The sequence below is a fragment of the Nannobrachium achirus genome, assembly GCF_963921795.1.
Source record: "Nannobrachium achirus genome assembly, chromosome: 7".
Classification (NCBI taxonomy): domain Eukaryota; kingdom Metazoa; phylum Chordata; class Actinopteri; order Myctophiformes; family Myctophidae; genus Nannobrachium; species Nannobrachium achirus.
In genome coordinates, this window is record NC_137816.1 from 24,821,251 (window position 1) to 24,836,327 (window position 15,077).

Genomic DNA, 15,077 nt, shown 5'->3' on the forward strand with positions numbered 1-15,077 from the left:
AAAGGCTATAAATCGTGATCTTCAAAGCTGGCAGGAATCCTTGTAGGGGACTAACAACTTTGTTTAAAGAGAGACTTTTTGCTTGAGTGGTGATACACTTGTCTATAAGTGTAAGGAGATGTAACATTTCCTAAACCTATTAAAAGGTCCACTTTGAGCAAAGAGGGAGAACAAACGCAGAGGGCAAATGGAACATGTCAAACGCACACACACACACACACACACACACACACACACACACACACACACACACACACACACACACACACACACACACACACACACACACACACACACACACACACACACACACACACACACACACACACACACACCAAATCAAGCAGCAATCATGGTAGAGAGGATACATGATAAAAGTGTTTAATCTTGGGGATGAGAGATGTTGGGTTGAAGTGCAGGGAAGATACATGTCACAGGAATGCGGGTTTCTCAGAAATATTTTCAGATATTATTACACTTGGCTAGAAGTGTTCCTTTGTGTTCCCCATGCCTGCACCCGTAAATCTGCTCATCAAACAGTCTAATCCTTCTGCCTGCAGAATTAAAGCTTTCGGTCACACTTAATTTACTTAGTTGCTTCTTGGAGATGGAACCCCACCGATGCCACAGTTCTGGGTCTGATGCCCATCCCGATTTTGGAGAACCCTTAGACCACCGATTACCAATGTGTTTTTTTAACTCATATTTTGTCAAAAGGTGCTTAATGGATTCCAATGGATTTGAAAAACGTATATATTTGATTAAAGTTTGTATTTGAGAGCATTTAACTATATATAATGAACTGACCAGAACACCAGGTTGAAATTGGTTAATGTCCCTTGCCTTTGCATTAAAACCATTGGTTTGCAGGACAATAAAGGGACTGATAACTGCCTTCTTCACTAGCAGAGATAATCCCTCATCAAACCGTTAGGTTGCAACACAATGGCAACCTAACATAACCAAATAAGCCAAATGGCTTTTAGCAGATATTCATTTCACAGTGCCATGAATACGTTTGGCAGTGTACCCTGGCACCCTGTCAGTGATTTAAGGCCCTATCACATTGGCCAGATCCCGGGCAGAAACACTCATGCAGGCCACACCATGAGCTAGGGCTGTGTAGTATGGACAAAATCAAATAGTACGATTAAAATAGCTACGCAGCCTTCACACTTCGCAATGTGATCCGGCCAATATTCCCATATATGGAGATCTCTGTATCTGTTAATCCTTGTCCCATGCCCATATAAGGACATGCGTCTTTTGTGCCCATATAGACTGATTTCTCAGAGCGGCAACCATAACTGCGGTGGATATGGAGCTGACTGATTTGTTTGCGTCTGATGCCATGCCAACACACTTAGGGATTGACAACACACTCATAGTGACATGCCGGCCAGTCCTCCCATTAGCCAATTTGAATAAAGGCTTGAATATCCCAATATCCCAAATAGCAGAAGATATCATGTCTTATATCATGATATCAATTATATTACTGATGATATATTTCCCAGCCCTGACATGAGCCCAGCATGGGGCTTGAACCTATCAAGCCAGGCAGCTCCTGTTCTTTCCTTCCGTTTTTGCCTCAGAAATGAAGCCACGGGGAGACAGACAGACAGTGGAAGGGAATATGCAGACACAGCTCTTGATTAGAGAGTGTTAATGTTCCCCGTGCTTGCTTTAGCACACAGACACTTGAAACTAATTCATTGCCTACTCAGGGCAGCTGTCTTGACAAGCATTGATGAATTCCAGTGGCAGCAGAGGCAGCTAATAGAGTTCTCATTCCCCTTTTCACTCTCGCTCGCTCTTGCTCCATAACCTGCTGCTGTTTCACTTTTCCCATGCTCGTTTCACAGCTGTTCAAGGTTCTTTTCTTTTTTCTTTTCTTTTTTTTGAGCGAGCTGAAGTCATATAAGAACAGAGCAGCTCACTTCTTCTGGCTTATAGAAAATAGTATATCATATGTTGGTGTTGGGCAGAAACCTCCTATATCCATATTCTAACTTTGTGTTTGTTTTCTTCCATAGGCTAAATTAATGCCTTACTTGATCATACTATAGCATTAAAAATAGCAGATCCACAAGCATGAAATCAAGCTTGTTACTTTGTTCTACTTTGTTCTAACAAGCTCACAATGAGTCGCATCATGACACAACTGTGAGCTTGTAGATCTTTCTTTAACAGTTTTGGACATACAAGGTTTCCGCCTGACTGAGCCACAATGTGCAACTTTATTTGACAGTAACGGATTGATTCAGCATCAGTCTGTTACTGTCATGTCATTCTGGAGTTCAGTGGAAAACGTCTGGACCTTTGTCCACCTTCATGCCAGCTGAGAGCTAACTAATCAAACGATAAGTGTCTATAACATAAATAAAAGGGACTGTCTCCAGTCAGCACTGAGTGTTTCCAGACACTAACACATGGAAGTGATCAGGGAGAAGAGAACGCTATCACAGACTGTGTCCTTCAGTCTGTCTCACTCTGTGTTCAGAGCATTGTGCAGTAAAATAAAGACCTCAACGCTGATGCTTAACAAACACTGATACTCTGAGGGAGTTAAAAACCGCCAACAGACATCACTTTTTACACTCTAGAGTAGTGCAGTATCCCCAAGCAGTGGGTAGGGACCCATTTTTTAGTCACATACGGTGACTGACATTGTCCTTCCAACATGTGAAGGGGTCGTGTTTTTTTTTATTCCTTTTTTTAATGTATTTTATTTTATTCTTTATAAAAAGGAAATAACTCATTTTCCAAAATAAATTATAAAAATAAATGAATAAAGAAATTGAAAACACTATCAGTCACAGGAACCAACGACATGTGTTTTCAATTAATCTAATGTGGTTAAAATGGAGTTTGAAGTTACACTGGATTTGTAAATATACTGAATCAAGCAAACTTAAAACGTGCTCACAAAAGTCAGAGTAGACGTTAAAATGTTTGAAAGTGAAATATCCCTGTAAAGACTCACACTATTCAGGGGTATTTATTCCTCCTCTCATTTAGCTATATCACATGAGACGGTGAATAGTAGAACTATTAAATATTCACCAATGGTTTGGAAGTTATGTGCATTACTTGCAGAACAGCTATAACCCCAACTGGCCTTATGGGAGCACAATAATTAAAGGTCAAGTTTGTTTTTTGTTTTTTTACATTTTGAAAAGTCAACTCCTACGCTGTGAGTCTTATTTACACAAAAGCTGCCACAGACATTCATCCATCCTCATGCTCACAATTGATTGAGAGGTCATGTGATCAGTGACATCATGAAGATGTACTCTTCTCAATCAATCCTCCAGTTCTAGGCAACACAGAAGGGTGGGACTTTATTCTTATTTCCACAAAACAACTATATTAATGGTACATTAATGACATAGTTCAATGTTGAAATGAGTGGTATTCCCCTTTAACCCATCTGCCGCCGTTGACGGTGAGGATTGTCATTGAAAGGGTTAATACCATGGCGCCGTTGACGGTGAGGACTGTGAATCTTACTGTATATACAGTAAAGATATTATTACTTACTTAATGTCGCTCCTGTCCCGCTCGCATCGGTAATGTCGGCGATTTGTTTACAACGCACGTTGGGCGTGCACGCGAAGTGAAGCTCCTCAATGTTAAGTCAATGGCGAGGCCCATAAAGAAACTTCATTTAAACAAAATAGCCATTTTGAGACATTTTGCAGCAGATCTAAATGTAAACAAGGCAAAAGGCAGGGCGCAGCCATCTTCATCTTCTTGTCGCACACTGTCATGTGACTAGATGACGTAATCGTTGCCGTCAAGTGATAATCCAAAAAAACAAAAACAACCCCCTTCCGGCCCTTCAAAATAATAGCGGCGGCCGACGGAGGAAACGACGTGGCGCCGAGGCACCAAGCAACCTTCAGATTAAGAGGCAGTAGATGTGTTAAGAACTACAATAAATCAGTCTGAGTACATTTTCCGCCCCTTTAGAAAAAAATATTTAAACTCACTTCTGACGTCTCCTCCTAAACCACAAGTCAGATTTCTACCAATTATTTGTGGATCGTTGTCGGTCCCCGGGATCGGGACTCGAACCCACGACACGCTGTTAGACTGCAATAGCAGCCTAGGTGCCCAGAACGCTACACCAGCCGTCCAGGATTATGACTACATAAGTACATGAAATATACCCAGAAAGTTTTGCAACACACATTATTTTGAAATTGCCCAAAAAAAGGGCAAAGACATGCATGGTAAATGTGTTAGTAAAACATTACAAATTGATAACATGTCCCCAAAATGTTTTTTTTTTTTTTTTTTTTTTTTTTGAACAGAAAGCACAGATTTGGCCATAAATGAAAGACCTGGTCTGAGTGGTCATCGTAAAACTCTCAACTTCCAACAGTCCGAGTTGGCTTGAATCCCCGAATCAACTCATCTTTGTGGTTATTCTATTCTTGGCATGGCAAACGACTGACTCATTCTGGTTTTGTTTGGGCTCCACTCTGGTTCTCGGATCGGGCTTCTCTGGACTGCAGCCCCAATTCTGAGAAGAATGATGTGTAGCAAAAACCTGTTTGTTCAGCCATGTTTATGGCCCTCAAAAGGATGGTTTTGAGGAGGGAAATCCATCACTTCCATTACCCAGCTTTCTCATATGGATACTATTTGCTGATGCAAGTAGGTTTCTTGTGGTATCACATTGTGTAAGTTTAAATCGAGGACAGAATTATATAGGCCAGTGGACCCTATAGACTGGTGCATTGTGTCCTGAATAACTGAGTCCAACCAAGAGAGATTTGAAACAACCTTCAGGGAGGAAGGTGAGCTGAGGTGGACTCCGTTTTTATAGGAAAAACCAGAACAAACATGACTGACCTTTTACACAGACCTGAGGCCGATTCTACAAATGCCTTCTAAATCAGTAGCTCTCACGCGTTCCAAAATGTCTTTTGAACGTTTAAAATTAGCAGATGTACAAGCTCACAGCACGGCACAAAATGACAGGCTGTGAGCGTACGTATATCTGCTATTTTTAATAGCCAACACAAAAATCTAAAAATGACACAAATGCTTTCCCCGTTTTAATGGGTTAAAACAAACAGATGTGCACTTGGATGAGGGCAGTAAAGCTAGACTTTAGTTCACTGTTTCTCAATGTCTGGTCCGGGGCCCACCAGGGGTCCAAATGGACCCTTACGGGTCTGTCTCCTGTAACTCTGAGTGTGTACAAATGGAACCAGTCCCCCCCCCCTCCCCCCTTTGGGACACCAATCCACAGTGTAAAATTCTCAGTGTTAATTAAACTCTGAGAGTGTACAAATGAAAACAAGCGGGCCACTCCATTTGTAGACTCTGAAGAGTTACAAACCCATATTAAGGGTTCATCTGGAAACCCTGGAGTTCCGCGAACCCAACGTAGAGAACCAGAGCTTTATAGTTTCTGCCAAACTGCGCACAGTATTGCTAGGACAGTGGGACAGAAAGAGTTGGGGGGGGGGGGACTCTAGAGAGGAGGTAGATCGCTCTCTAAGCCCACATTTGTGTACATTTCCCTCCCGTTGTTAATGATGATCCAAATTAACATCTGCACAAGGGGGAGTTGATAATGGAGACGTGGAGTTTTGCGTCTCATCCGGAGCTATGCAAGGTGTCAGCTGTAAGTGAAGGGCTCTCTCTCCCCCGGGGGTGAGGTGCCAGACTAGAAGAGTCTGGTGGAGCCCGCAGAGTGTTACAGTGTTCCACACTGGCTGGTGTCACTTCACATAAAGCCCAGCTAATTCTGCACTGGGAGCAGCTTAGGGGGGCTCTGATCTCAGATTAAGAGATGCACAATCCACTTTCTTCACATCACCAGCCTGATTATCCATTTAAATTGTTCTGAAAGCCTCCGCCGAGCCAAGTGGCAAAGCCAGATGCTGGCTAGGGATGTGTGGGCATGTATGGTTAAGGGAGAGAGGGAGAGAGACAGAGAGCAACAGGAGAGAGAAAAACACAGAGAGAGAGAGAGAGAGAGAGAGAGAGAGAGAGAGAGAGAGAGAGAGGAGAGTAAGCGTGTGCATGCGTGCGTGCGTACGTGCGTGTGTGCGTGCGTGCGTGCGTGCGTGTGTGTGTGTTGGCAGACACCAAGCCCAGTGGCACAAGGGCAGCGCTGGGCTTGTAATTGAGAAGCCTGATCCATCCAACATGGCCAAGCAGATGTGAGGAATCTCTGAGACTGATGCAGGAGATACTAGACCCAAGTCAAGCTTTATTACTAAATAACTGTCAGCGTTTGTTCTAGTCTGCAGGGAGTACCACATGGGCGGGGTTTAAATGCTTCAGGACATTTCATGTTGTGTCGGGTCAATTGTGGATGACATTTAAAGACACAGACAGTCTCGACTGCTGATCTAAATGATACTGTAGGAGAATGCACTTTCATTAAGTCATTGGTACAGAAAACCCACTAGGTTCTATGAGAATCAGAACCACGTCCACCTTATATATCATTAACCATATGAACCCTAGTATCCCTATTCTGGGGCGGGGGGCAAACCTTTTGCCAAAATAGCAGATCTACAAGTTTACAGATCGTCTATATTCGGTGAAGAACCCTAACTATAGACCCCTGGCAGACACCAGTCCACAACGTACACGTATAAAGGATTTAAGTGATTACTGTAAATATACAGGTTTGTGTCTTGATGGCTTTAGCAGAAACCTATTGGCACCTTACATAGCTGCTCACCCACAGCGCTGAAACAATAAATACAAGTGTTAAATTCAAGGATAATGATAATGTAAATGTAAAAGAATTCTGGCAAGGACATGAATAAGTAATTATACTAGTGAATAATCACGGGGTCTCCACTTTTATATTCACAAGAACCGGCATGGTGCTCATCCAATGTGAGGGAGACAAGAGCCAGAAAAAGCTTTTTCAGGGCAATATCTCCAGCCTTTCAATAAACTTTGTAATCCAATTCGCTGATGCAATAACAAAGACTTGTTAAAGGCAGCACCATGCAATTACTGCATATAATAGGCGACCAGAATCAATAGAGGCAGAATTGAGGCTCCAGTTTCCAATATCCAGACAGCCCAGAGTGCACGGATACTCTAATGACAGCATCAACTGTAGCACCACCTAATCAACATTATTTCAAATTTGGATCATCTGAAGTCCATTGCTACATATTTATAGTTCATTACACCTCTCTAATTTGATTGAGAGGGTAAAGGGATACGTTCTGAGTGCAACTCAATCGTGGCGTTACAGTATCCTTTTCCCTTAGGGAAGCAGTGAAGCTTTCCCTGTTAAGGATGTGTGCTTTACCAAGCACACCAAGGTCATCTTATCTCATTCCCTAAGTGCATAAGGTAAACGATACAACAGCCATTCTAAAGAGCCTCAGTACACGTCGTCCACTGCAGGGCGTTTTGCCTTTTCCACAATGCCACTGTAAACTGAATGATATGAGATGTGTTTGTGTAGAGCGATAATAATGGCTGTTTAGAGGTCTTAACATCTAAAGGGCACTTTTAACCAAACCGATTCGGCCGCGAATCGGCGGCGGAAGGCGGCGGATAGCGTCGGTTGCCGAACGGGAGCTCATCGTCAGGTTTTCGGCAGCGGGTCGGGAACGTTATCGACCGAAAACTGGAAAACTGGACTTGCTCAGTTTTGTTCAGTCGCCCCTGGCCGTCGGTAAGATTGAGGGAGTTGTAGAATAGTTTGCTACTGTTGCAAAACCAAGCCAAAATAAGCCATTTATATAGCCACGGGAGACATTTTCCCGTCGCATATTTTTACTAAATACCATATTCTCAATCTCAACTCTCAGTTCCTATTCCAATCTGATCCAAAGCAAAGCTAGTAAATAGTGCAGCAGCTCCCCGTGTTGTTGTTCTTTTTTCCCCTTCTCCTCTGCACGGAGAACACACAGTGCCTCCGGGTATGGTTGCCAGATTCTGTGAGTGAAATAAGCGACCAGGTCTATGAAAATAAGCCCAAAAGCAGCGACCAGTTTCACCTCTGAGCTCTATTACATTCGTTATTTTATAAAATAATGTTGAAAGCAAGGCCAAATAAGCAACTACACTTCAGGAACAAGCCCAAACAAAAGCAACCCACAACTAGCAACATTATAGGAAAACAGGATCAACGTTGCTTATAACGAGCAGACCTGGCACCACTGCCATACAGTAACTACAGTCGGCGTTGTCTGAAAAAATAAAAGTGCTTAGTTTTTTGCAGTTCTTTGCAGTCTGTGTACAGTCAGAAGTAGTCTCCTGTAGGCTGTTTGGTGTGGAGACACCTTAACAGTATGGCCATTTATTGTAGATAATGCTAGTACTGGAAAAATAATAGTCTAGGAAGAAGTCAAAGCAGCAACACATTGTCACTGTATTTGTGAAATACAGTGAAATGTGGACTTCTCTCCATTTAACCCATCCTACCTACGACGTATCAGGCAGCAGCCAGGGTGCAGTTAGGGGTGAAGTGTCTTGCTCATGGACACTTCGAAACATAGACGTGGGCCTGGGATACAAACCGGGGACCTTCTGTTTGCAGAGTTCTCGGCAAATTGACCTGGATCCTGGAGATAAGAGAATAGACTCTCACTCTGGTTCCCAAACCTTTTAGCTCGAGACCCAAAAGAGCAATGTGAAGTAGCAGATCGGCAATTTTCACTACTCCTTAAACATTTGTTTTCCAATTTATGGAATTTCTTTGATTACATTTTTTATTTATTCATGAAATTCTTTTGAAAAATCATTTAATTCGTTTTTAATTCATGAAAAGGGATATAGTGAGCCATAAAAAAAGTGTCTGCGATCCTGTGTGCCAACAGTCTGTCCGAATGTGAGCTGGTGACCAGAGGGTGGCAGTTAGCACATCTCTGCTTCTCGATACGATACTGAGCTCCATATTGCTCCTGCAGGACACTGTTCTCAGCTTTGAATTTAGATCATACTGTGTAGTTCAGTGGTTCTCAACCTTTTCAGGCTGTGAAAATAATTTTAACAGGGGACCCCCCCCCCCCCCCCCCCCCATGATAAGCATTGAGGCATTACATTTAGTTTGACTCGGTTCCACAGATAAATGTTGTGAAAATGGCAGATCTTCAAGCTCTTACACTTTCTTTTAATTGTTTTAGTATAGATTGTTGATTGTTTTGATGCAGCAAAAGTTTTAAAAGTAATTAAATTGTCACTTCACTGTCATCTGTCAGTAGAGTGAAGATCACTAAAGGCAGCACAAAGGTGTTCTGAAATCTGCCAATCATTTTCTAAATAATAATAAAAATAAAAACAGTTAAGTTGGAGAGACTTATTATATAACCGGCGAATGTAAATAATATATGTATTTCTCGCATTGAATGATCAATTCAAAATAATAAAAACATTAAAGATCGAATATTACACTAACCACTTAAACCCTCTATATTTAGTAAAAGGGACAGAGTTGGCTCTGTACTTGGACCGCTTTCTCCCAGCTACAGCAAATCTACAAAATAGCCGATCTACAAGTTCACAATGTGTCCTGACTTGTTGGCTAATGTTCCTTGCATAATATGGATGCTAGGGTTTAAGTGGTTAAGTTCACCATTTCTGTGCTTGTGCTATATAGCTTGTGCTACATTTGTGTCTCTGTGCCTATTAAAACACAAACTGTGAAATATGACAAGCCAGTCAGTTTGTTATGGGCTGTCCGGGTCAGAAAACAATCCATTCACATACAGTATGCCTCCCTCACTAACGTCAAGTGGGGACTCATTAAATCAATCCATGAATGGGATAAATGCTAAATGCTATAGACAGTATACATTTTCCCTACAGTATGGATTTTGACCATACCAAACTAACTGGCTATATGACATACTGTACATGGGATGCAGAAACAGGCACAGAAACAGCCTGTCCACTATAAAGGCCTATAACCAAGGTGTTCAATGTAAGCATGCTAGAATGGCATGCATGCATGCTAGAATGGCATGCATGTATGCATGCTAGAATGGCATGTATGCATGTTAGAATGCATAATACAGTGTGGCACTGCATTAATGCTGCTGTTTAAGTAAAAAAGCAAGTAAGTACATTTTGAGGCCAATACTTTTGTACTTTACTCAAGTACATTTTCAATACCGAACATTTACTTGAGTATTTTTACATTGTGGTATTGATACTTGCACTTAACTCATCGGATGCCCACGAGGTGTCAACGCGTCAATCTCTTTGATGTCTACGTGTGCACATCGATGCGTTCGACGCGTCATATAGTAAACTATACTGTACTGTAGCACCTGCACTGTACTACCGCGGTGATGAAAACAACTCCATTTCCCAAAATGCAGCGCGGGATCACGTGACCGGGAAGTGCTGTCTCGCTAATAGACATGCATGCAAAGCTGCTGCACAAACATGCATTTTTCTCCTAATCAAGGTTTTAAATCACTTTCACGTTCAAAACGCGGACTTTTATACCGGCCGTCACACAAACGCTGTGGCGCAGGATTGTTAAAAAACGGTCCTGACTGAAAGAAAAGATTTTCGCGAAATAAACAGGACATGCTTGGATTACATTTACTCGGATTACTTTTTCCGCCAGGACCTCGAAGGTAGGCAAAATGGCGGGTTGCCATGGGCACCAGCAAATTAACCCTTGAATTCATTGTGGGCATCCAATGTGTTAAGTTAGTAGAAAATGAGTACTTCTTCAATCACTGCCAGTTACAGACTTGTGAGACAGACAGACAGAAAACAGAGCAGAGAGGGCTTCATCCACTCACTGTTTCTTTGATCTCAACATGACTTATACTTTCTTCTTGTTCTCGTGAGACTGAGCACAGAAAACACTCTCTTTACAAATCAACAGGTTTGTTTTCAAATGTTTTCAAAACTACTTCCAGCAAGACTACGTTACTGCATCACTACGTCCACTATGTAATAGTCTCGCGAGGCCAGACTGTTGCCTCCGCGATTTGGGCAAATGCTCCCGGCATACAGTCTGGCAAACGGAAATAGAAACGATGAGTGCGAGATAAAGCGGATGTGACGCAACCGCTCCCTTGGTGCAGTAGCAATAACGTGTCCTACTGGAAGCGTTATGTCTCCTTTCAATATTTCTGGGGGCGTTATTTAGTCTTTCTCTGGTGTTATTGGTGTTACTTCCATGATGTTTTCAAAGGTTTTCTTAAACTATATATACACCCATAACAAGAATAGGCCACTCGAATGACTTTGTCTGAGCTATTGTGTTTCTGTTATGTTTCCAATGGGACTATTAGTTCAGAGCAGCACTCAACGTTTGGGAGCTGCCGTTCCAGACTCTATATAGCATTCGGAGATTGAGGAATAGTTGTCTGGCTACGCGAGACTAACTATGTAATAATATTCTGTCTTTACCGCATAACTCTCTTCACTGTGCATTATGCTGTGTGGCGCAAGCAATTGGAAATAATTCGTGCAAAATGGTCCTTTAGGCCTACTGATATGTGCATATGACTTATGGCATCCATGATAGCTATAGTATTGTGTTGGATGAGGCTTTTAGCAACACCTCCACTTTACACTCCATAAACCTTGTGGTAGGATAAAAAAAATGTCCTATGGTGGACGCCCGCTGGCCTACTGGTCCAGGCACATACCAGATAGGCTCTGATGCCTGACAGCGTGTCGCAGGTTCGAGTCCCGATCCCGATGACATTTGCAGCGCGTCACTCCCCTCTCTCTCCCCATTCAACTTTCAGTCTACTGTCCCATCAATAAAGGCATAAAAGCTTAAAAATCCATTTGAATATACAAATTAAAATCAAAATCAAATAATTGCTTCCTTATGGTTATGCAACTTTTGTCACACTAAGCTGGTAAGCCAAGTACTAAATCAAGTACTAAAAAAGATATATTTTGTTCACAAACATACAAAACAGGCAGACGGACGGGGGTCAAAACATAACTTTCTTGGTGGAGGTCATAGAAATCTGCATGGAACACTTTAAGACTCCTCGTCGTGTTTCTCTCTCGCTCGCCCTTTTACTCTCTCCCTCTCTCTAAACACAATGCCATCTGCACCGTAACACTGGAAACTGTTGTTCCTTTTGATTAAATGTAAATGAGCTGGGGCTGTTTTATCAAGTGTCCCGCGGCCCCCTCCCCCCAGCCCTACGCTGCCTGCCACACATTGGACCCTCACAGCTGGGGGTTTGAACGCTACTCAGCGTGTGTTGGCGTGGCCCTGACACGGGCCCGCCACCACAGCACGCTGCCTAGGTGCAGAGGATGCACCCACTTGGGAGCAAAATGTGGGAGAAAATTCAAACTCCCTTTTAGCAGCGGAAGAAGTATTCAAAATGTACTTGAGTAACCCATCAAACATATACTTAAAGTACCAAAAGTAATAGTACTCAATGTGTCCCATTCCACAAGTTCAAAATGTATTAAACATCTTTTTAAGTGGTTAATGTATGTTGTAAATCGGCTATTTTTGGCAAAGGGATTTGAGTGTAGACAGGGCAAAATGTGGTCCAAGTACAGAGCTAATGGAGGTCCAGTTTACCAAGTCTAGAACATTTAAGTAAAATGTACATAGCATAGAGTATACTGTACATAGCACCTTAAGTTACAAATGTGTACAATCTAGGCATTTAGCAGACACTCTTAATCCAGAGCAGTAAGGTAAATACGAGGTAATACATCAAATGCATAGAAATGATCATCTATAGGATCATAGGTAAACCAAGAACCTATCATCAGTCTAAACAGTAGAATATCCCAACAAAATTAATAATCTGAACATTGAAACTATGCACACTATAGGATGCCAGTTCTACAAATGCGTGGTTAAAACAGTGATACTCTATTTGACTCTTTTTGGAACTCCTTAAGGAGGCTATGCTGTGAGGAGGCTTGAAGCAAAGATCAATTTCGCTCTGCTAAACTGGAGATTGGCCCCATCAGAACCATAGAGGATGATGGGTATTTTTGGTACACATGTCTCTAATGACAGGGTAGTGCAAAGGGTGGAGGGGGGAATCACCAGTGCGTATATTTAGCACACTGTTAAGTCTTTTTTCCACTATGGCTCTCAGGAACAGTTACACTAGCCACGTTTTACTTGCGTGCTGAATTAATGTTGCACTTGTGCTCCACTGTCAAAGAGGAATTATTTGGGGTTAAATAATGTTTTGCTGTCTTCTCTGCCATCAGAAGTTAGAACTAAAACAATCCATAACTTTCCTTGTCCAACCCAGGATTCGAACCTGGGTCCCAATATAATAAGCCTATATTTGGGACAAAGAATAAGTTGTATTTTTGACCTGCAAGCACTAATACTCTCTGTCAGTGTCAACCAGTAGTGGTCCTACCCAAGCAATTAGCAGCAGTAATACAATATTATTAGCATACTCTACCATATTACAGATTGGTCCAAATAACATTTTATTCACTAAAAAGAAGTTATGGTTTACAGCTTTATCAAAGTTAGAAAAAGTTAGCATGATGTAATAACCCTCAAGCTTTGTGATAGAATGATATAACATTCAAGAATGAATTATGTGCAGAGGAACTAATGCAGTATGCAGGGTTTCCTGCAGGAAAAAGTCTTGACCAGGGGGGATGTCATGGCGCACGCGCAAAGCGCGTGCGCCGAAAATTTTTGATAATTAATTAATTAATTCGAGTAATTAATTCACTTCATTTTTAATATTAATTCTTATTTTTGCCCTATAAAAACACATGAATGTGCCCACAATTCGTGCACAGATGATGCACTATGCATGTACACTCTTTTCACAGCTTTCAAACAAAAAAATCCGCTTGGAAATCCGTTCAGGCATTCAGGAGATACCAGCCCTTATGTTTTCTTCAAATGTAAACAAACATGGCTGCCATGTTTGAAAGATAGGGTTGGTATGGGGGTTAAACATGCAATTTCGCGATCGCGATCATGCCTAGTACATTGTTGGAGGTCCCAAAAGTTTTTTTGAAAAAAAAAATTTTGAAAAAAAAAAAAAAAAAAAAAAATTTTTTTTTTTTTTTTTTTTAGACCCTTGGGGGGGCGGGGGGGTTTTCTGGCCGGGCGGGGCGCCTGGCCTGTAAAGTGCTGCAGGAAACCCTGCAGTATGGATGCAAAGGGGGCCTGCAACAATAGCTGCCACTTTCTGTAGCAGAACTATTCTTTGCTTTTTTGCTTTCTTTTAATGTTGCATACACTACACACACAGCATAAATAAGCCATCTCAGCAGCCTAAAGATGCGTAGTGAGGCTGTCTGTCTCGCTCAGAAAATAGCCGATATGCAAGCTCACAACGCATCGCATCCGCAACGTGTTTGTGAGCTTGCAGATCGGCTATTTTCAGTGTGCGACAACAACGCAAGTTAGTTATATCAGAGTATAAATCTGGCTTCACGATTTCACAGCTGTCAGCGAAGAGAGTAGAGGTACTGTGAGTGACACCAGCTGCTGAATCTTCTCGAGACTCCTTGATTTTGCCTTCCAAAGAGGCATGGGGGAAGCGGGTGTTTACATCCCCAACTTTCGAGGGCGTCACCTTGGCGTGTGCAGTGCTGTCAGTACAGTCATGACAACCCGGCTCTCAAAAACATAAGTTCTTACGAGAGGCTCAGGAGGAGGTGACCCAGGCTAATGCTTTGTATAGGAGTCTTTGAGTCATGATGAGCAGGCAACGTGTCATGAGACGTAATCCCATGAAGCCTTGAATTCTTGGAGATTTCTTTTTGTCGCATTCCTGATACAATAATTTGATGACCGGGTCATCGGTCAGTCCGTCTCCGCCAGTCATCAAATTATTGGCTTAGGAATGCAACAAAAACTAAAAAATCTCCATGAATTCAAGGCTTCACAGGGTGTGTAATTGATAGAAAATAAGTCATTGTTTGGGGTGAACTACTCTTTTAAAGGCATAGTATGTAATTTTGCCATGTGTTTACATACCAATCATTTCCTGTTTGGGCTACCAAAGCAAACAGTGAAAACAACAAAAATACAGTGAGAGGACAGTGTGTTTGTGAAGGTAAACAACACCACCACACTACTCCAGTGTCTGATAACTGCTGGTATAGAGGGAAATGATTGGTATAATATATAA

At 42.0% G+C, this 15,077-nt stretch overlaps 1 protein-coding gene across 1 annotated transcript in view; it reads right to left on the minus strand.

Annotated features, from left to right (window-relative positions):
* The window catches only part of tox3 (TOX high mobility group box family member 3), a gene marked incomplete at its 3' end in the record, with an annotated part of 77,344 nt that overhangs the window by 15,525 nt on the left and 46,742 nt on the right, over nucleotides 1-15,077 (minus strand). The gene's annotated exons all lie outside the window — the stretch shown is intronic.